The following is a 20745-nucleotide window of genomic DNA, read 5'->3' as shown; positions in this document are numbered from 1 at the left end:
AATTTCCTGATTAGACGTGGTGCGTGGATATTCTCACTGGGCTCCCAGGATCTATTTTGTGGTCCAAATCCTTTCCAATCGAGGCGATAATATAGCTTGGTCCTAGAGTATTTAGAGTCCAAGATATCTTTGACTTCGAATTCTGGTTCTCCGTCACTAAGTATGGGCTTAGGTGGTGTCCCAATCCGTGTTCCAGGTTGCATTGGTTTCAGGAGGGACACATGGAATACCGGGTGGATGTGTAGATTAGGTGGTAAATCCAGTTTCACGGCTGCTGTGTTGATAATTGCCTTAATGGTATAGGGTCCTAAGAATCTGGGATGAAAGGTCCGGGTTCCCTTGATGGGTACGAATTTAGCGGCTAACCAAACTTTGTCTCCTACTTGATAATCAGGGGCCTTTTTCCGGTGTTGGTCGGCGAATCTCTTTTGTTTTTCTTTGGCATGAATAAGGTGTTCATTTGCCCGTTTGAAAGCCTGAGTAATGGTTATGTGTAGAGTCTTTACCGCTGGCATTTCCAAGCTGGCTGGAAGGTCTAGTTCAGAGGTACGTGGATGTCTGCCATAAAAGGTATAGAAGGGTGTTTGTCCCGTGCTTGAATGCAAAGAATTGTTATATGCATATTTGGTTATCCATAGTAGGTCTTTCCAATTCCTTTGCTCGTGGTGCAGCATGCACCGTAAGTATTGCTAGAGTGTCTGATTGGTTCTCTCGGTTTGGCCGTCCGTTTGGGGATGGTGACTGGTAGATAGCCGAACGTCGATCTGAGCCATTGCACAACATTTTTTCCAGAAGTTTGAAACAAACTGACTCCCTCGATCAGAGACCAGAACCGAAGGGAAGCCATGTAGCTTAACCACGCCCTCCAGGAACACTTTTGCTAACGTGGCTGCGTCTGGGAGGCCTTTGAGAGGAATAAAATGGGCCATCTTTGAGAATAAGTCCACAATTACAAGGATGGTGTTGAACCCTTGGCTTGGAGGTTGATCAGTGATGAAGTCAAGGGAAAGAGTGTGCCATGGAACTGGAGGAATGTCCAATGGTTGTAGGAGACCAGATGGTTTTTGTTTCTGTGATTTATTTTGTGCGCAGACACCGCAGGACTGAATATATTGAATGATGTCCTTACGCCAGGCAGGCCACCAAAAGTTCTCTTTCACCTTAGCTAGGGTTTTGGCGATCCCAGGATGCCCTTCAATCAGTGAATCGTGATAGTTTGAAATAATATGCTGTTGCAATTCCTTCTTGGGTACATATAGGCGATCCCTAAAAAAGAGTAGATGGTCCCTGATGGTATATTGTTCTCCTTGAGTTTGCCATGTGAGGTAGGCATCAGGATTCATTGTCCATTGGATTTCTTTTCGTAGTTCTGCTTGTGTTAAGGCTGTTGTGATACCCAAGAGTTTGTCTTCAGGTATAATAGGTACTGGATCTGGAGATGTATACACTATTTCATCTATGCCCATGCATGATAAGGCATCCGCCTTTCTGTTTCTGACTCCTGGTCGAAATGTGATTACATAATCATATTCGGTGAAGAAAATGGCCACCGTAATTGGTGCGAGGACTGGGCCTTGGCTGTTTTGAGATATTGCAGGTTTCAGTGGTCTGTGATGACTGTAATGGTGTGTCTGGCCCCCAAAAGGTCGTGCCTCCAGGCTTTAAAGGCGGATTTGATAGCCAGGAGTTCCTTTTCCGTGATGGCATAATTAATCTCTGGAGGTGAGAACTTTTTCGACCCGAAGGCCACAGGATGTAGCTGGCCGGTTTCCGGGTCTCTCTGTGAAAGGACAGGCCCCATTGCGAGACTGGATGCATCAGTTTCAACGACATAAGGGAGATCTGGACGAGGATGTCGCAGGATTGGAGCGGAGGTAAACCTTTGTTTAAGTTCTTGAAAGGCTTCTTCTGCTTCTTCGTTCCAAGCAAACTTTCTATTGTTTTTTCGTAATAGTACTGTGAATGGGTGAACAACCTGGGAGAAGTCTGGGATGAACCGGCGGTAGTAGTTCACAAAGCCCGGCATGCTTTGTACCCCTTTCAGAGACGTCGGTGAAGGCCATTTCAGAATGGCATCTACCTTGTGCATGTCCATTCTGATGCTCCTGGAGTAAGGATAAAACCAAGAAATTCTACTTCAGTGACGTGAAAAAAGCATTTTTCAAGCTTTGCAAACAAGCAATGTAAACGGAGCTTGGTGAGGACTGAACGAACGTGCCTGACATGATCTTGTTCCGAGGCTGAGTATACTAAGATGTCGTCTAGGTACACTAAGGCGCACACATCAATTAACTCCCTTAAGACGTCATTCATGAAATACTGGAATGCCGCAGGAGCGTTGCATAACCCGAAGGGCATGACTTGATATTCAAACAAGCCGTACTTAGTACAGAAGGCGGTTTTCCATTCATCTCCTTTTCTGACTCAGACCAGGTGGTACGCTCCTCGAAGGTCCAATTTGGTATAAATCTGGCCATCTCTAACTTGGTCTAGCATCTCAGGGATAAGTGGCAAGGGCTAGCGGTTCTTCATGGTGATCTGGTTCAATGGCGGTAGTCAATACAGGTTCTCAAGTCTCCTTCCTTTTTCGGTACGAAGAACAAAGGACAGGCTGCGGGGGACTTCGAAGGATGCATAAATCCGTTTGCAAGGTACTGGTCTAAATAGGATTTCAAATGAAGGTTTTCTGGTTCTGTGAGAGCGTAGATCCTGCCGCAAGGGATTTGTGCACCAGGAACAAGGTCGATCTGACAGTCATAGGGCCTGTGCGGCGGTAAAGTATTGGCTTGGTCCTTTCGGAAAACATCCTGGAAATCATGGTATTCACTTGGCAAGGTATTAGTTGCTCCCAGAGTTGATACTGTCGCTCCAGGAGTCATGGCGATACAGACGTCGGGTTTTTCCTCTTGGTAATAGCAGGCAGGGAAGCAGTCACCGGGGAAGGTTAATTTTCGTGCCCGCCAGTCTATCAAAGGGTAGTGAGCAACCAACCGTGGCATCCCTAGTATTAGCGTGAACTGAGGTGCCTTGATGAGATCGAATGAAATAGACTCCCGATGTCCGTCCTGGCACAGCAAGGTTACCCTGGCTGTGCACTGGGTTACTGGTCCGGAAGTGATTTCTGTCCCATCCACAGTGGTTACCTTGTCCATAGCTGGCTTAGAACACAAAGCAAGCCCCATCTCTGCTGCCAGTTTTTGATCAATATAATTTCCAACTGCTCCGCTATCGATGTATGCTTCAACGGCATGCATTCTTGATGACTGTTGGTGGATCAGGCCCGGCTCCAGGAATTTGTATCTGGGTGGGCCAGGGTTGTGATCAGGGGGTCCCCCATTCCATTGGGTGTGGGTCTAGGAGTACCTTCAACAAAGTGCTGGTGTTGATCCTGATTTCCCAGATCCGTGATCCAGCAAAACAAATGTCTTCCCATATCTTCAAAAATACATTTGCACCCCTCTATAAAAAAAACTTTTCATTTCAAAAGAGAAGCAAGGCAAATGGAGTTGCAACATCAATCTACCTATCTTCCCTTCCAATCTGCTCTCCCCTTTCTGTTATATCTGATCCTCCTTCACCTTTCACTGTCCAGTCACCTTCCTTTAGCTGCCCTAACCACAGTTCCCATTTAACTCCCCTCCCACCTATTCACACCAGCACCCAGCATGCCTTTCCTGGACTGGCTTGGGAGAATAGAGGGTGATGCCTCCTCCTCCTTTTCTTAGAGGGCTGAGCAGTGAGGCCCCCAGTCTTTGTATCATCTCAGATGGTGTCCGCCCAGCAATACCTTCCTGTGCACTGTGGCTACTCCCAGCAGGCCCCGGAGGAGATGCTTGTGGTCCCTCCATTTTATTGTGAAAGATAGACCCCCCCACACAGAATACTGAAGCAAGGAATAGGATATTTTGTTTCCTACAAAATTAAAAACAATGTCAAACATCTTTAAATTTCAAGAACAGAATATACCATGTTCAATCAATACAGGTAGTCTTGTTGATCTTAACAATATTGTGAGCACAACAACATATCCTCCAATAACATACACATGTATACAAACCTCCCTTCACCTGCCCATTCCACAATCTCCTTCCCCCCCTCCTTTCCAGCTGCACCACTATAGTAGGCCCATTCTGAATGTCTCCCATCAATGGTTTATGTCCAAAATTACATATGAAACACAAATCTTTTTTTTTTGTTGCATGTGTGGAGCACATTTTAATTGAGTTGAGAGTGCAAGGGAGTGATAGGGCTGTAAGGGCTGCATCAGGAGGCAGACAGGGCTTGTTGAGAGGTTTGCGGCCTCCTGGTATCGCTCCTGGTGGGGTGTACCCCTGTACATCATTGTCTGGTACATACTGGTTATAATATGTAATTGTCTATGATGTTTCTTTGATGTGTTTAATTTGATTTGCTATTGAATGGCACAATTGTGTTCAATAAATGTGGCCCGGATATTTTCAAAGTTAGATGTGTGTTTGGCCTAATCCCTGTGCTGCCCATCTATTAAACCATGAGGGGGTCTTTTTGGAATAGCTTATTATGCGAACTGAATCACTTCTAGGGGCACATAATTTTAACAGGTAAGGCATAGTGAAATTAAAAAATATGCCCAGGATCACACACTTTGGTCAAGTGGCAAAGCCATAATTTGAGCCTAGCCTGAAATATAGATACTTGGCCACACATCTTCCAAGCTCAAGTTGGTACAAATATGTGTTGAAGTTTGGCTTTAAATAACTAAAATAATACTAAATTATATACAGATAACTTTAAAAATGCACAAGTAACATGATAAACCAACCTGACAATCTATTCATCATTGTAGAAACATGTTGATGAAAAGATTAAGGGGGGCATTTTGTTTTGGATCCTAAATTGCACAGATCAAATGTCTGCTAATACCTATATGCAAGCCAACACTGCTGGCTTTATGATTGCTTGTTTAAGACAGGACTTCAGTGCAAGTCACAGAGGCATTGACAAATATATTGCTTATAAAACCAACTAGCTGAAGAAACACATTAAGAGAATTGTACTATACCAGGAGTGTCACGCTCACCTGGGTCTCTGCAGGAGCAATGGATTCCTCCGGTCTCTTCCTCTCGTTGCCCCTGGGCTGGGAAGCTCACCTGCCAAAAAATGGGTGTTTAGAGGGTTTTCAGTAATGAGGCCTTCCTAACCTCCCTCCGCCCTCCCTGTGTCCCTAGTGTAGTGTATTCCCTTGCTTTGGCCGTGGCTCACCTTTTGGTTTAGTATGGCGCGCTCTCCATCCTTCATCTGCAGGGGCGCGGTAGTCTGTGGTCCGGGACTAGTTGCTTCACTAGGTTCAGGTAGGTTCTGATGAATACGCAGTCTATGGTACGTACCCAGTTACAGCACTGGGAATTGTTCGTAAGGTTATGCACGAGGTTGATTCCGGGAGCCCGCGAAGAAGAAGCTGCAGGTTAATTCAACAACAAGTGGAAGGTAAGTCCAATGGGGCCAGTTACTTCACTGGCCTTGCGCGCGAGTTACAAAAAAGGTGAATTGTTGCCTGTGGATATGCTGAGCGTAATCTTATGTTCTTTGTCGTTGCAGGTTTCGGGCATGGAGCTGCGAGCTGGATGCTGGCGCAGAGAGAAGAGTTCCACTAGACTCACTTACGGAGGTTCCTTTGGTCGTGCGGGAGACTGAGGGGTTAATTGAATGCGTGTGCTAACTAATTCTGGCTTGTTCTCTCTTCTTTCATAGATTAGGACTGAAGTGCAGGTGTGAAGAGCAGGGAAGAAACTTGCCTCGCTTGGGTCCGAAGCGCTGGAGAGAGGAGCAAGAAGAAACTCACCTCGATCAAGACGAAGAAGCAGGTGAGAGTCCCACTGGATGTCCGGATCGCGATGAAGCGGAAACAGGTAAGGATGTACTGGATGTCTGGGTTGCGAGGAAGCAGAAACAGGTAAGTATCCACTGGAGATCCGGGCTGCGATGAACGTGTGCTCGAAGCTACAGAAAGCACACGAAGCATGGGCCAGTTCTTGGGTGTGGTTTATGTAGGCAGCCACGCCCAAACACGTGTGTGCTACACAGTTCCTTGCATTTCCTGAAAGTCACACAGGCATCCATGTTGGGAGTACAGGAAGTGACTAGAAAATAAAAGCTACGCCAGAACAAGCTTATGTGAATGATGTATATGTTAAGACTACCTCAATGTACGTTTTGCTTGCCAAGCCTTTACCCATCCAGCCCTTAATTGTGTCTTCAGCTTTTCCCCAGGTGTTTGTGCTACTGAGGTGTGGGTCCAAATGCTAGTACCTATGACAAGGAGCTCATTTACACAGGCAATTAAGTAATCAAACACTCAAAAGAATGCTTAGATATAAAACTATCAGGCGCTATACAGCAAGACGTTTGGTGTGACTTTGTGATAGAGCTTGCTCAGAGTTCTAGAAAGGTTCGTTTTTGGTGGTGAGGCATTGACATAGCCACAGCTAGTCGTTGGGTGGGTAAATTACCAGACACACCCATAGAATGTGTGTTTCTCCTCACATTTTATTGCCATCCTATCTGTGTTCCACAGCATGCGTTCTGGTTGTACCTAATAGGTAAAAAGTCTCTGAATCAATTAGAACCACCGTCATTGCTCTGGCCAGCCTTCCATACCATTATTTGCATATCAGCCATGGCTCTGTCACTAATGTCAGAAGCCCTTCCCAAACTAGTAGAACACAGGGCCTAAACATTCATCTGGTTGCTTGTGTTCCAGTGCAGATGGAACACGGCCTAGCAATTGAGATTGAACTGCACCTTTTGGTGGCAGCACCAAAAGTCATTTGCTAATGGCTTGTCCCCTTCTCTAATCGCACAGATGTACTACAGAATTATGGCATGGAATGTTGCGCAGAACAATGGTAGTGGTAATGTTTAATTCAAAGCCTTGAATTTATCACTTTTTGATTTTAGTACACTCTCCCCTCCAGAATTACGTTTTTGTTAGTAGCAATCTTATCTTTTCACTTATACTCAAGTAGTTAATGCAGCAGAATATATACTTTGTCATTTGTAAGGGCCCCCAGTCAGTTGATGGACCTTCTGCAGAAATCTGTGTTCAAGCAACTTTACCTGTTATTTATTGTTTAATATAGTTAACCATTTTATTAAGCATGATGTGAAAACCCACTATATTACCACAAAAAATAAACATAATTGAAATTACAGAAACCAAAATTGTGATTTTAGGTTTGAGAAAATAGTTGTAGGCAGCCTTCTTGAATAAGTTTGCTAACTCACTTAGAGGTGTGAATGGTCCTCCATTTCCCTGGTCATTTTGTTACGCTCACCTGGCTCCCACAGAGACGTCGATCGGAACTGGACAGTCGCGGTCTCCACCAATGTGACGCGTAGGGCCGAGATGACGGAATGGACTGGCCCACCTAGCTTCGTTTGCTTGGCCCGTAGGAATATTCTTCTGCAAATGGAGAAAGGGAATTAACCACTTGTGGAGTTGAGCGTAAATCCCCCTACCCCCGCTGTTCTCCCCACACATCGCCTTTGATGTTCCCTCTTATAGTCTCACCTGATGGTTTGAAAAGATGAGCTCTCCATCCTGCATTGAGCGCAGGGGCGCGTTGATAACCAGTTGCTTCACTGGCTCGAAGGAATTGGTGAGTTCCAGAACAATATTGACTCTGAGATTCCCGGCAAGATGCCGTAAGTATAAAGTTCATAAGAGTTCAAATGCCTGACTTTCACTCTTGTCCGATTCCTTGCAGGTTGCAGCTTGACCCTAATGAAGAGTTCCTCGTGGCAACCGGTCGTATTCTGGTAAGGATTTGTATTTTCCAACACAGTTCGATAAAATAAAGTCAATATGTACCCTGTTGCTTTCTCCCTTATTCAGGCGCTGAGAGAAAGTATGAATTCTTGGGGAATAATATCTCCGGCGATAAAATCAGGTAAGTCTATTGTGGTGAGGAGGGTTCCCCTTGTTAGTCCCTTTGTTTCACCTTGCTGTCCTTTAGTCTCCCCTTAGGGGCTGGGGTTCGGCGAAGATGCAGTGGAAGCTGCGCCAACCCGTGAAGAGGAATAGTACCCCCAGTGGTAAAATCAGGTAAGTCTATGGGGGGGTAACTAATATTCCTCTGTGTATTCCCTTAGCTCACCTTGCTGTTCTTGTCTTCTCCTTAGGTGCCTGAGTGCAGCGGGAACATGCAGGAGGATGCGGTGAAATGTGAAGATGCTGCGAAGGCCGGTGAGATCAGCGCGGCGCTGCAGCAGGCGAGGCGACACGCATAAAATAACTTCTTTCTTCCAGCTCAAAGGCGCGATGGATCGGGAATTCAGGTAAGGATTAAAGGTATTGCTCTTGTTCTAACCTTTTCTCCTTCTTTCTCCCTTTTTCTAGGAACTCCAAACTCGAGGCGGGCGTGGCAGAAGGCTGGATGCAGACTTGCAGGCACGGTGAGCGTTACGCTGCTGGATGCAGAATAACGCGAAGCATGTGCTGCTCTTCGGGCGTGGTTTAAATAGCCTCCAAAGTAGTCCCAGGTAAGTATTCCTCCCCAGCCCCGCCCGAGTAAAAATAGTCCCTAAGTAAAGTAGTCCCTTCCAAGCCTCTTTTGGCTTGGAGCTCTTGCAGAATGATCTGCATCAGGTAAGTTTGCAGCATGGTCTGCATCAGGTAAGTTTTAATCTATGAGCCTGGCGCCTATGGCGCCAGGACTGACTCTCTATATGAGCCTGGCGCCATAGGCGCCAGGACTAGACCCAAATAGCCCCTAGCAGGGGTTGTTGGGCTTGCTTAGGATAACTTGATGCCTGCTACCGGGGTTGCTGGACGTGGTCTGGGTCCCCGGGGGTAGGCATCGTGACACATTTGTAATTTTATGGCTGTGGGGCATAAATTATTGTCTAGGGCAAGACAACAAATCCTGACCAGGCCTCCTGCAATTCAGCCTCTCAGAATGATGTCTCTGAGGTTGCTGCTGATTGTTAAGAGTGACATCCACCCCCACTCCCTCGGTTACCAGTGGTGTATAACACCACTGACATGGCCTCCTTCTAGGGAGGTCAGCAACTCTTTCTTTTCACTCGACAAACTGACCTCTACATTTGTCGAGCTTGGTAGTTTTCCGATTCCTTTGCTTCATCCTTCTCTGTGGCCCTGACTGTTCTTCTTGGGGGTTTTACTGGACAGTCCTTCAGGAAATGTCCTGGTTTCCCACAATACAAACAAAGCTGTTGTTGTCTTCTTTTGGCCCACTCTTGTTTTGTTAATGGAGGCTGTATCCCTCCAATCTGCATGGGTTCTACAGCATTTTCAGGTACACGGGGTGTGTTTTCTCATGGTCGAACATGCACGGTCCGAGTGTCCGTCTTAGACCGATCTGCCTTCGGTCCTGCAACCGGTGGTCTAGCTGCACGACCAGATTTATGAATTCTGCACAATCTCTGGGTGGATCAACCACCTGGGCTAAGACGTCCTTTAATTCGCCTCGTAAGCCTCGATGGAATAACATGGTTCTTTTGTTTTCTGGCCACCTAGCTTCAGCAACCAGTCTTTTGAAGGTAGCAATGTACGTTAACAAGTCCTGATTCCCCTGTCGGAGGGACAAGAGTTCATTGTCTACTGCTTGTTCCTGGGTATGGCAAGCAAAATGTTTTTCCATTTCTCTCTGGAAGCCCCCAAAGTCATGTAATAGAGGATCGTCATGGGTTAGCAACGGCACCGACCAATCTGCTGCACTACCACTCAGGTATGATTAGACAAAAGCTACCCCAGCTTGGTCATTTGGAAATGCTCCAGGCCTACAAAGAAAATGAAGGCGGCACTGATTGATGAATGCTGCATACGTCCGTGTGTCGCCTGAGAACCTTTCTGGTGGTGCCAGGGGCCCTGTTCCAGGTAACGTGATCTGTACCGGAGTGGGTGGTATGGCGGGGTTTTGCATCGTTGGATTGCTTCCAGGTAGAGGCGTCTGTCCGGCCTGTGATTGCAAGTATTGCCTGCTAATCTCTTCAGTGCGTTCTTTGGTCACTATTAGGCCACTCCGGAGGGCATTAGTCTCTTGACGGGCAGAATGAACCTCAGCACGAAGCTCTCCTAGTAATTGGGCCAATTGGTCAATTTCTGATGTCTCCATGGCGCCCAGGTGGATTTGTTATGGTGGGCTTTGCCTTCTGTTATGCTCACCTGGTATCCACAGGGACGCCACCCAGCCGGGTTACTCACTGGTATGCTTCTCAGCTTTGCCCTGATGTGGTCTGCGGGGAAGGTTCTGCCCGAAAATACAGGAGGACTGTGTTCAAGACTGACCAACTGACATAGGTATCCTCCCTCCACCCCGTAGGATTTCAGTCCCTCTGGCGCCCTCTCCTCACCTTGTGGTAGAATTAGGCGTGCTCTCCGTCCTGCCTTCTTTGCAGGGGCACGTTGTCTTTCATGGGTGAGTGCGGTCCAGTTACTTCACTCACGCCGGCCCGTTTGATATTGTTCAGGTAGTTCTTATTGCTGTTCTTTAGTTTTGTTGCTATCCTGGATGCCTTTCTTTGTTTAAAATGTCTCTTTTTTCTCCCTTGGGTATACGCAGCTTCAGCGCGGCGAACTGGCTTGGTTGACCCCGCTGGTAAATGATGGCGCATTAAGAGCGCTATGATGCAGTAAGTAAGCGCTATGCGCAGCGCTGCAAAGTCTTGCCTTTGCTAACCTGTGTTTTCCTTCCTTGTAGGTCGCGGTGTTCTTCAGCGTGAGTGGAATGTCGGGAGTGGTGCCAGCCGAGAGGCGACCCGCCAGGTAAGCCTTTTGAGCAGTTCGTAATTTGTAAATGTCTCTACTGCTTTCTTTAATGTTGCCTCCATCTTCCTCTTTCAGGTCGTTCTGTCCGGGAGGCGTGCAGATTCGAGGAAGCTGTTCTCAGTAGCTGCAAGTGTTTAAAGATTAAGACTGCAGGTAAGATGCTGCTGCTAATGGTGTTCCTTTTGTCTCCTTGCAAGTTCTGCTTCTCCGAGGTTCGAGGGAATAGCTGGACACGGTGAGCGTCACGTTGCAAGCTGCAAAGTAACGCAAAGCGTGTTGTCTTGCTCAGGTGTGGTTTAAATAGTCCCAACAAAATAGTCCAGGTCAAGTAGTCCCTAGGCTACCACACCCAAAACACTAGACCGCATAGCTTGGTTCTTATGAACCAAGCTATGTGGATGCCTCCATGTTGGCTGACAATACAATAAAGTAGTTCCCAAGCACATTGTTTTTCATGGCGTATGAGCCTGGCGCCATAGGCACCAGGACTGGCCCCATGAGGGCTTTTGAAGAGGATGCTAGGCTCTAGAGGCCCGAGTCCTGACTCCACCTGGCCAATACGTTTGCTAGAGGGGGTTTTGGGCGAGGGTCATGACAGCTAATCTGAAAGCTGCTGTGCCTTCAAGGAACTGATCCAAGAGAGGACATGGCTAGGAGACCTCTCCCCGAGCTATGAGGGACCATCGTGCACCAGTTGATCTTTGCCATAGCTCCCTGGTAGACAGACCTACGAAAGGCTGCCGACTGGAGAAGAGGACCGCCGAGGAGAACGAAGAGAAGCCCCGGACAGCCATCCAATGTCCCCGACCGGAACCGCCATGCTCCCTTTGCCTAAGAACATTTGATTCAAGGACTCCCTTGTTCATCCTCGTCGACCGATTTCATCCTGTCGAAGAAAGTCAAGGTCATTGACGACTGGGGAGAATCCGCCGGTGGGTTTCCTGCCACCCAAAGACCTCAGAGACGCCAACGAAGATACTGAAGCCAGTCGTGGTCACGTCCTGTTCGCCGACGCCAGACACTGATGACTTTGCGGCAACAAGCACTCGTCGCTGAGGTGCACAAGAACGCCTCTTCACAGGACATTCACAAGCTTTCGTCAACGAGCACTGCGAAGATCGAAGATGCTTCTTCGATGACCACCGTTCACCTTTTGCTTCATCTCGGAAGTTCGACGACCCGTGGCTCCTGCCTGAAAGGGAGCGCACTCAAGAAGGGCCCGTCAATTCCCTGACGAAGAACTCTCCAACACAAGGTACATTTGGGTTGCAGAACTACAGAAGAAGATAAGACTCTAATAGACAATATATGGACTGGGCTTGTAGTGCATCTTCATTTACAGGTTGCCCAGGTGGGGGGGGATCCTCATACGGAACTGTGCCTAGTGGTAGAGGCTCAGTATTCTACCAATTGTCTAACCAACTTGTCTTTCTCCTAAATCTATGGTTGATATCGTTTTGCTGTGTTGATTCGTATGCTATTTGAACTGAGTACAGTTGATGCATTTTAATGGAATCAGAGTAATAGTGGAACCACCTAGAACTGTATATATTTACCATTTTTAGAATTGTCGGAGCACAAAGTGTATTATCGTGATTGTGTATATAACCTTGAACCTTATTTATATAAAGACTGTGTTTTAACTAATGCAGTGTGTGGACATTCCTTTATGGGTGCTTGGGGACTACACTGTACTTAAGAACCAGCCCGCATCACCTCCTGAGAAGCTAAGCCTTGATTGCTTGTCCATTGCTACCAACAATAGAGAATCTTGGCTGGGGACCTGTGTGCCTCTTCTCCTCTACCATATAGAGAGCAGGAGTACAGACACCCCCCTCCGGGTCCTTCACAGAAAAATACAATCCGTGGGCTTGAGGCCAAGGACAAGTTGTAAAGGTCAAAGAGTAGAGGCAGGCAGATTTAGAAAGAGGCTGTTACAGTAGTCCAACCTAGAGAGGACCAGAGCTCTGTAGACAGTGAGCTTCTGGGGGAAAGTGATAAATGGAAGAATACCTCTGAGGAGGTGCAGCTGGTAGTTTGACTTCTTAGAGATGTCAGAAATGTGAGGAGAGAAGGAGAGGGTGGAGTTGAAGATGACACCAAGCTTTGTAGCCTCACAGGAAGGAGCAGGAAGAGGGAACAGAGTGGGGGGCCATAGAGAGAGAGGAAAGGAGGGAGCAGGTGTCCCAATGAGAAGGATCTCAGTCTTAGTGGCATTAAAGCAGAGATCGTTGGCGGCACACCATTCCTGAGTTGTGGCCCACCAGTCTGGTATAAGAGAAGGAACAGAGGTGGCTGAGGGGAGCCTGAAAGAGAGCTGAGTTTCACCTGCATAACATTGAAAGTTGGAGCAGTAAGCAGCGATGCAGTGGGCGAGAGGTGCCAGGTATTGGTTGAACAGCCAGTGGGAGAGGTAAGACCCCTGGGGAACACCACAAGTAGAGAGAGAGAGAGAGAGAGATAGCAGAGAGGAAAGACCCCAGTTGGACCTGAGAGGGTCAGTCCGTGAGAAAGGAGGTCAACCAGGCCAGAGCCTTATCAGTGATACCCAGGTTATCACGGAGGCATTTGAGCAGGATGGCAGGATGGCAGGAGTTTGCCCAGGAAAGGAGTGACAGAGATAGGGCGATAGTTAGCCAGAGAGGAAGGAATGGGTGAGGACTTTTTTAGAAGGGGGTACACAAGGGAGTGCTTAAGGGGGAGTGGAACATTCCAGTGCCTAAGGAGTGATTGCATAAATCGGCCACGGCTGGAGCAAGGGTGTCAAGGTGGTCCTTGATGGTTCTGGATGAGCAGGGGAGATCCTGTTTTGATTAGACTTTTATATATCGACCTTGTCTAGAAACATCATCAGGGGTGAAAAGGGGAAAGGAGGAGGAGAGACAGCCTCAGATGGGCCAGGAGTGGTAGAGGAGGAGGAAGAAGGGGTAAAGGAAGAGAGGGTGGACAGGATGTCCTGAGTTTTAGTGGTGAAATGAGAAGCCAAGGCTGTGCAAAGGGCCTGGGAGGGAACATTAGAGGTAGATACTGCAGCAGGATTGGCCACCTACTTGCAGATTTTGAAAAGTTTAGCTGAGTTGTTAGATGCCGCAGAGATGTGGGCTTGGATGTAGGCTCTCTTCTTAGAGAGGACAGAGTCTGTACTGCCTTTGGAGCAGGTGGCAGGCCAGTTTGTCGCAGAGTGCGCCCGATGCCATCCACTTCCTCTCTGCTGACCTACACTTGCTTCTAAGGGTGGCGAGATTGGAGTCGTAGCGAGAGTTGCACTTGGATTTGGGCTTCAAGTGGATCCTCATTACAGGAACAAGGACATCCAGAGTGTTAGATATAGAGAGATGAAAGTTAGAAAGGGCTGTGTCTGGGTGGGAGTCAGCCAATGGTGCAGGAGGAAAGAAAGTAGCAGCAAAAGCCTCAAATGACACACTCTTCATGGGTCGGATGATCGAGAAGGTAGGTGGCAACGCTGGAGTCGGCTTGGCCTGAGGGGTAGAGAGAGAGAGGTTGGAGGAAAGGAGAAAGTGATCACTCCAAGAGAGAGGAGTGGTGAGAGGGTTAGAGAGGAGGAGGTCTGAGGAGGTCAGAACATCCAGAGTGTGCCCTGCAGAGTGAGTCGGGCCAGTGGGAAGAATAGAGAGAGAGAGGGAGTCGTAGACGTTGCAAAAGGGTCCAGAAGAAGGGCTGGTAGCATCCAGGTGGATGTTCAGGTCTCCAAGGAGGAGAAATTGAGAGCAAGAGGCAGGGAGGGAGGAGGAGAGGCTAGCCCACTCAGAGAGGAAGAGGGCGTCCTGGCCAGGTGGCCTGTAGCTAGTGGCCACAGTGAGAGAGAGGCCAGGAGAGAGAGCCTGCAGAACAGGCATTCAAATGAGGAGTAGTTCTTCATTGGAATGATAGAAGCAGGGATCCACTCAGGGAAAAATCAAGGCTACATCCCCACCAGGACAGTTGGTTCTGGGTTCGGAGAGGATCTTGTAGCCATCGGGAAGGAGAGTGCCAAAACGTGTGACAGAGCTGGCTGTGAACCAAGTCTCGGTGAGACAGAGTACATCCAAATAAAGCTCTTTCAGGAGCCAGCAGATGTTAGAGGAATGTTTGACAGCTGAACGATAGGTGGGAGTAGTGATGTGGAGCAGGTTGCCACTTTTGAAGGACTGCCAGGGAGGGGTACAGGCTAGTATGCCCTGCGGAAGTTGTTGCAGGTGCACAGAGGTGGAATGAGGAGAAAGCAGGGTAGTCAGAGAGGAGGAAGAAAGTGCCAGAGGGGTGGTGGAGGAGGGAGGCAAAAGGGTGGCCAGAGAAGCATCAGAAGGTGCCAGTGAGGTGGCTGAGGAAGGAGGCGGCAGAGGAGCCTGAGAGGGGTAAGAAGGGATAGCAGGAGGGGAAAGGAAGTTGATAAGGCACGGGAAGCGTCTATCAAAAAGGAGGAGATTGGCCCGAGGGCCCTGGACCAAGACGGTGCCATTTACGTAGACATTAATGATGTTCTTAGAGGAGTGGACAGGAGCCAGGACAGCCTCCCACCGGGTGCCACCATTAATGGGAGAAAAGGAAAAAGGAGAGAGAACAGAGACTATATCGCGGGTCCATAGCCCTGATGAGGGAACGACAAAGAGTATGTCGGTAAGGGTCTGTCTGGAGGAAGCACTGCTGTAGGTATCGACGATAGGGAGGCCTGGGTTGGAGACCAGGATGCCCCTTTTGAGCTTCTTCCTGCCAGGGATAGGATAGTCGATAGAAAAGAAGTTAGAGAAGATAGATGAGACAGAGAGCACCATAGGCTTTGCAGAGAGGAAGGAGGGGTGGGGGGTGCCCAAGCATGGAGGAATGGGGTAGACAGGAGGTAGGCACAAAGGGGGGACACACGAGAGGGAGAGGGGCACAGCAAAGAGCAAAAAGCAACAGACCTAACAATTAGATACAATACAGAACCAACAATAAAGCAGAGAGCAACTCGGGTCCTAAAAGTAGAGAATACAAATGCAATCCAGAACCAGAAACAAATCACAGAGTACAAAGGGGAACCTAGAAGTGAGAAACCAGAAGTAATGCAGATCCAAAACAGAGCACAACAGGGCACCTACAAGTAAGAAAGCAGATGTAATACAGAGCCAAAAATGAAAACGCAGAGCTCAACAGGAACCTGGAAGTGAAGAATATAGGCAATTCAATGTATTGCCACAGACCAAGGAGAACAGCACAAAGTCAATACAATCAACAAGGCACAGAGCACAACAGGAACCTAGAGGAAGGAATGCAGTGGAGCACAACACAATGTCAGAAATAGTACACAATAGATCGAAGAAGGGAGGGGATAAGATGCAGAAAGGAAGGGAATGCAGGGGGTTTGGGGGAGGAACAGGATGCATGGACCTACGATGCGAGGGAGCGCATGCGGTTAGAGGAGCAAGGGAGCGCACACAACCAAGTTGTGAGGGAGCGCACGCAGGCAGGGTGCGGGGAACAATGATGCGAGGGAGCGCACAAGTCTAGAGAGGCCAGGGAGGTTGTCCGTGCTCACAATCTGCGCCACTACCCCATTGCCGCCAAACACCTGTGTCGATCAACATTGCAACCTTGTCCTGCAAGGACTTTGCCAAAGAGGGACCAAACCTCAGTTCTTATAGGTACGGAAGCATGAATGTAGTGAAGGGCGCTACGTATAATCGGGCAGCATCTCCTGCGCACATGCGTCGCTCAAAACTGCAGCCTTGTCCTGTGAGGGCGTTGCCAAAGAGGGAACAAACCTCAGTTCTTATATGGACGGAAGCGTGGACGTAGCAAAGCGTACTATGTGTAATCGGGCAGCGTCTCCTGCACACCTGCATCACTCAACACTGCAGCCTTGTCCTGCGAGGGCTTTGCCTCAGAGGGTCCGAACATCGGTTCTTATAGGCACGGAAGCCTAGAGGTAGCCAAGCGTGCTAGCTATAATCAGGCAGCGTCCCCTGCACCCCTGTGTCGCTCAACACCGCGGCCTTGTCCTGCGATGACTTTGCCGCAGAGGGGCCGAACCTCGGTTCTTATAGGCATGGAAGCGTGGACGTAGCAAAGCGTGCTACATATAATCAGGCAGCACCTCCTGCGCACCTGCGCCGCTCAACACTGCCGCCTTGTCCTGCGAGGGCTTTGCCGCAGAGGGTCTGAACCCCGGTTCTTATAGGCATGGAAGCGTGGACGTAGCAAAGCATGCTACGTATAATCGGGCAGCATCTCCTGCGCACCTGCGCCGCTCCACACCGCCATCTTGTCCTTTGAGGGCTTTGCCCCAGAGGGTCTGAACCTCAGCTCTTATAGGCACAGAAGCGTGGACGTAGCAAAGCGTGATACGTGTAATCGGGCAGCGTCTGCTGCCCACCTGCGTCGCTCAACACCGCGACCTTGTCCTTCATCCTGTATATCACAAAAACCCAAATTTAGCACCTTCAAAAAACTATCCAAGACTGATACACTTCCAAACGTCAATCACAAGCCCAACAGACAACCTGCTTCAACCTTCTTTAACCTAACACTTCACCCACATGACAAGTCTCCCTCTTTCCGGAACACTGCCTTTTTCAACTACAGAAGCACTTAGACACCCCAGAGGCCCACCTTACTGCCCCTTCCTTCCAACTCGATTAACACTTTGCCCAGCACTCCTTCTCTCACTCCTTCCATCTCCCTTTTACCACAAAAGCACTTACCTGATATGCATTTTCAGACCCAAAAGCACGTTTACATCTTCAATAAACTGCACTTACTTTCATTCCAAGCCCCCTCCCTTCACCGCTCCTCTCCCTGCAAACCATTCTCCCCTCTGCATCAATGTCTCCTTAGCAAGTCTGGAACGTACTCACTTGTGACTTGAAAATATTTCCTTACTAACCTTCAATAAATGTCCATGGTCTGTACATGCTTGCTTTTACATCCTGACTGCAACCAGGTGACTTTGTCGCTTGAAACACTTGTGCAATCTTGCGCCTGTAAATAAGAGCCCAATAAATAAAATAAATGGATGATGAACAAATGGAATCTGTAACTTTCGCCAATTTCTAATTTTATTTTATTTTGCTTAATGAAGTTATTCCTTTGTGAATTTTTCATATACATAGATAGTTTCAATTCCTCAACACGTGTTTCCCCACCTCATGTTAGGTGATTCATCAGGAGGAAATAACAGCTTTTAAATGGTGCTTAGATGCTGTCCAGGTTGGTATAATACACCAAATATGGACTACGATAGATGCCAGTAAAGAGAAAGTGTTCTTACTTCTCCAGACCTTTCTCAAGATTATATGGGAATTCGATTAGACAAAGAGGGTTTCCCCTAATATGAGTTTCCTTGCAGCATTTTTACGAGGGTAAAGATGCTGCGAGGAAACTCATATTGGAAGGAAGGAAGGAATTGGGGAAACACGTGTTGAGGAATTGAAACTATCTATTTATATGAGAAATTCACAAAGGAATATCTTCATTAAGCAAAACAAAATACATTTTGAAATTGCCGCAAATTACAGATTCCATTTTTTCACCATCTATCTTTTCATATATTCGGCAGCCTCAATACCAGTGAATCAATTTTTTGCAGACCACTAGTACATCTCTTACCAATTTGAATTTGAAGTATATGAAACAATAAGGACTCGCCATCGGTTGCTATAAGGCTGTAATCATTTATTCAAATAAAATAAATGATTGTAGGCACAGGGGACTCTCTTGCCAACCCAGGCATCGTAACTAAAATACTTTGTTATCCTCTGGTGGCTTTCATCAATCAAATCTTCTTAGCAATCGCTCTCTAGCCTCAATCGGCTTCACATTCAATCAACAGATGTCTAATTGTTGCTGTCACATTCTCCTTTTTACATGAACTACTACTGATGTGGCCACAAAGAGAAGTGAATCAGTAAAAAAGCTGCTTCATGGGAGTCGTAGCTCAGTCATTCCAAGGAGCTTAGAGGTGCTATATATGTCAACTGTATTGAGATTACAAACATTGTGAAAGCCATGTAAGTGAGGTCTAAGAGCAATAACCCAAGTTAAGTTCAACCAGAGTACAGGCACCAAGAAAAACAAATGTAAAAGTGCTCATCAAAGAAACAGGATAGAAGAGAAGAGTACTTGTACAATAAATGAATTACTTGGTTGCAATGTGAATTGAGTCGATACTGAAGCACTGACAAAGACAGACTTGAGGAGAGTTGTGTTGTGGACATTGTAGTACAGACCTTTCAGCTGCCTAGTGATGTGAAGAGAATCGACAATTGAATTAGCTTCAAGTGTAATACAATGGGCTTTTGTAAAATGAAGGGTGTAAGCCTGTTCCTGGGACCATTCCAAATACAATATGACACCAACCATTCCCTCTCATGTTCAAACTTTATGTGACACACAATGAGCTCACTCTAGAAAAAGCCAAAACTAGAATATAACATACTGCATATATTTGATAATGAGCAGATAATAGAAATGCATAGCAATTTTAGTAAAACGGAAAGAATGCAAGCTATAAATCACAAGTACACAGAGCACAAAGTCTTACATTCCTAGATATTCAAGATCGATGGAACACGTCACATCAAGGACCCATTCAGCTTAGGCCTGGCTCTGCTTCCCCTCTGGAACTGGCCTTCAACCCTCTCAGGAGTTAGCAAGTAGGAGAGATATGACTGACTAGGAACCTCTGCACCGGGATATGCTGTTAGTTCCGGGCACCTTACATGTGCATAAAGTAAAGCCCACGGATGAGTTCCACCTCCTCCCTGGGGTGCAAATCTTTTATCAGTGGGCCTCTCACTCAAGGTGATGTAACATTTCTAAAACCTTCAGTGAAAAAACATGTTTACTAGTGGAAATACCGAATGCGGCATCCATCCAAATCACTCTTCCCTCCATCCCCTCTCAGTGCCTGTTTGCAGCTGGAAAGCACTGCTGTGGAATGCACCTCATCAGTGCTGCCTGGGTCAAGCTGTTTTTTCTCGTGCAAATGTGTACTGGTTTACAATGGATGGCAGAGCAGCTCTTTTATGAAAGCAAAGTGTTTTATGCAAAACCTAATACGTGAATTGCGATTAACCCTTAGTGAGCATGTTTCTGCTTTTCTGTTTAAATATAGCTCAATAAAATAGGCACTGCTAAGCCATCATACTAGAACATGTTCTAAGGTTGTCATCATTCAGTACACTCCTCAAATAAGATATCAGCCCTATTACCCAATGCAGCAGGCTAACTGCCTAATATGCAGTGTGGTTAGCTCAATGAGTTTGTGCACGTGCAAAGCATACTTTGCTCTTTGCAATACACTCCACCCCTTTTCAAAGTGTGCAAGGAATGCTGGTTTATATCCACGACTTTGCATATCTATTTTGAAGCATATATGATATGTTGTAAGCCTACCAAATGCTTCTATAGTTCAGCTATTCTATTACAAGGGTGAGTAATTCTGCACAACAACCCTATAACTGTTAGAAATTAGTATTAGGGCTACAAACACCCACAGCGAGGAGTGCAGTACTATGTTAAACAGCTTTGTTCAAGTGGGAGAACAGCTGGTAAATATGTCCCACCAGTGATGAACAGTGACTGATTTCAAATGGTCAGCTGTCTTAATTAGTTTGTCTTAGTCTATTGTCATCTTACACTCGCCTGAAAAAGCCAAGACACACAGCCTCCCTGAAGATTGATGGAGTCATGAAAACGTGCGTTTGGAGGAGAATCTAATGCAGGAAAACTTGACTGGCAACAGAGCGCCTGCCTTACCAATTCTTAATCATCTTACACTCGGCAGTAATAACTGGGGTAGCTAAGGCTCTAAAAGCTTTCCAAAAAGTCTGGGCAAACTGATTTATGGCTTGAAGCCATGAGGTAATTATTCCATAAGGAAGAGTCCAATTAGGCATATTAGTATGCTCTGCATTAAAGGTGGTGTGAGACCACTGGGTCAATGAGTATAAAGTGTGGGTAGCAGTATATAAAATAGTCACAACCTGGTCTACACAAAA

Source organism: Ambystoma mexicanum, chromosome 1q (assembly GCF_040938575.1).
Source record: "Ambystoma mexicanum isolate Mex_15411 chromosome 1q, UKY_AmexF1_1, whole genome shotgun sequence".
Lineage (NCBI taxonomy): Eukaryota > Metazoa > Chordata > Amphibia > Caudata > Ambystomatidae > Ambystoma > Ambystoma mexicanum.
The sequence above is the reverse complement of the archived record's forward strand: the minus strand, read 5'-3'. Positions refer to the sequence as shown.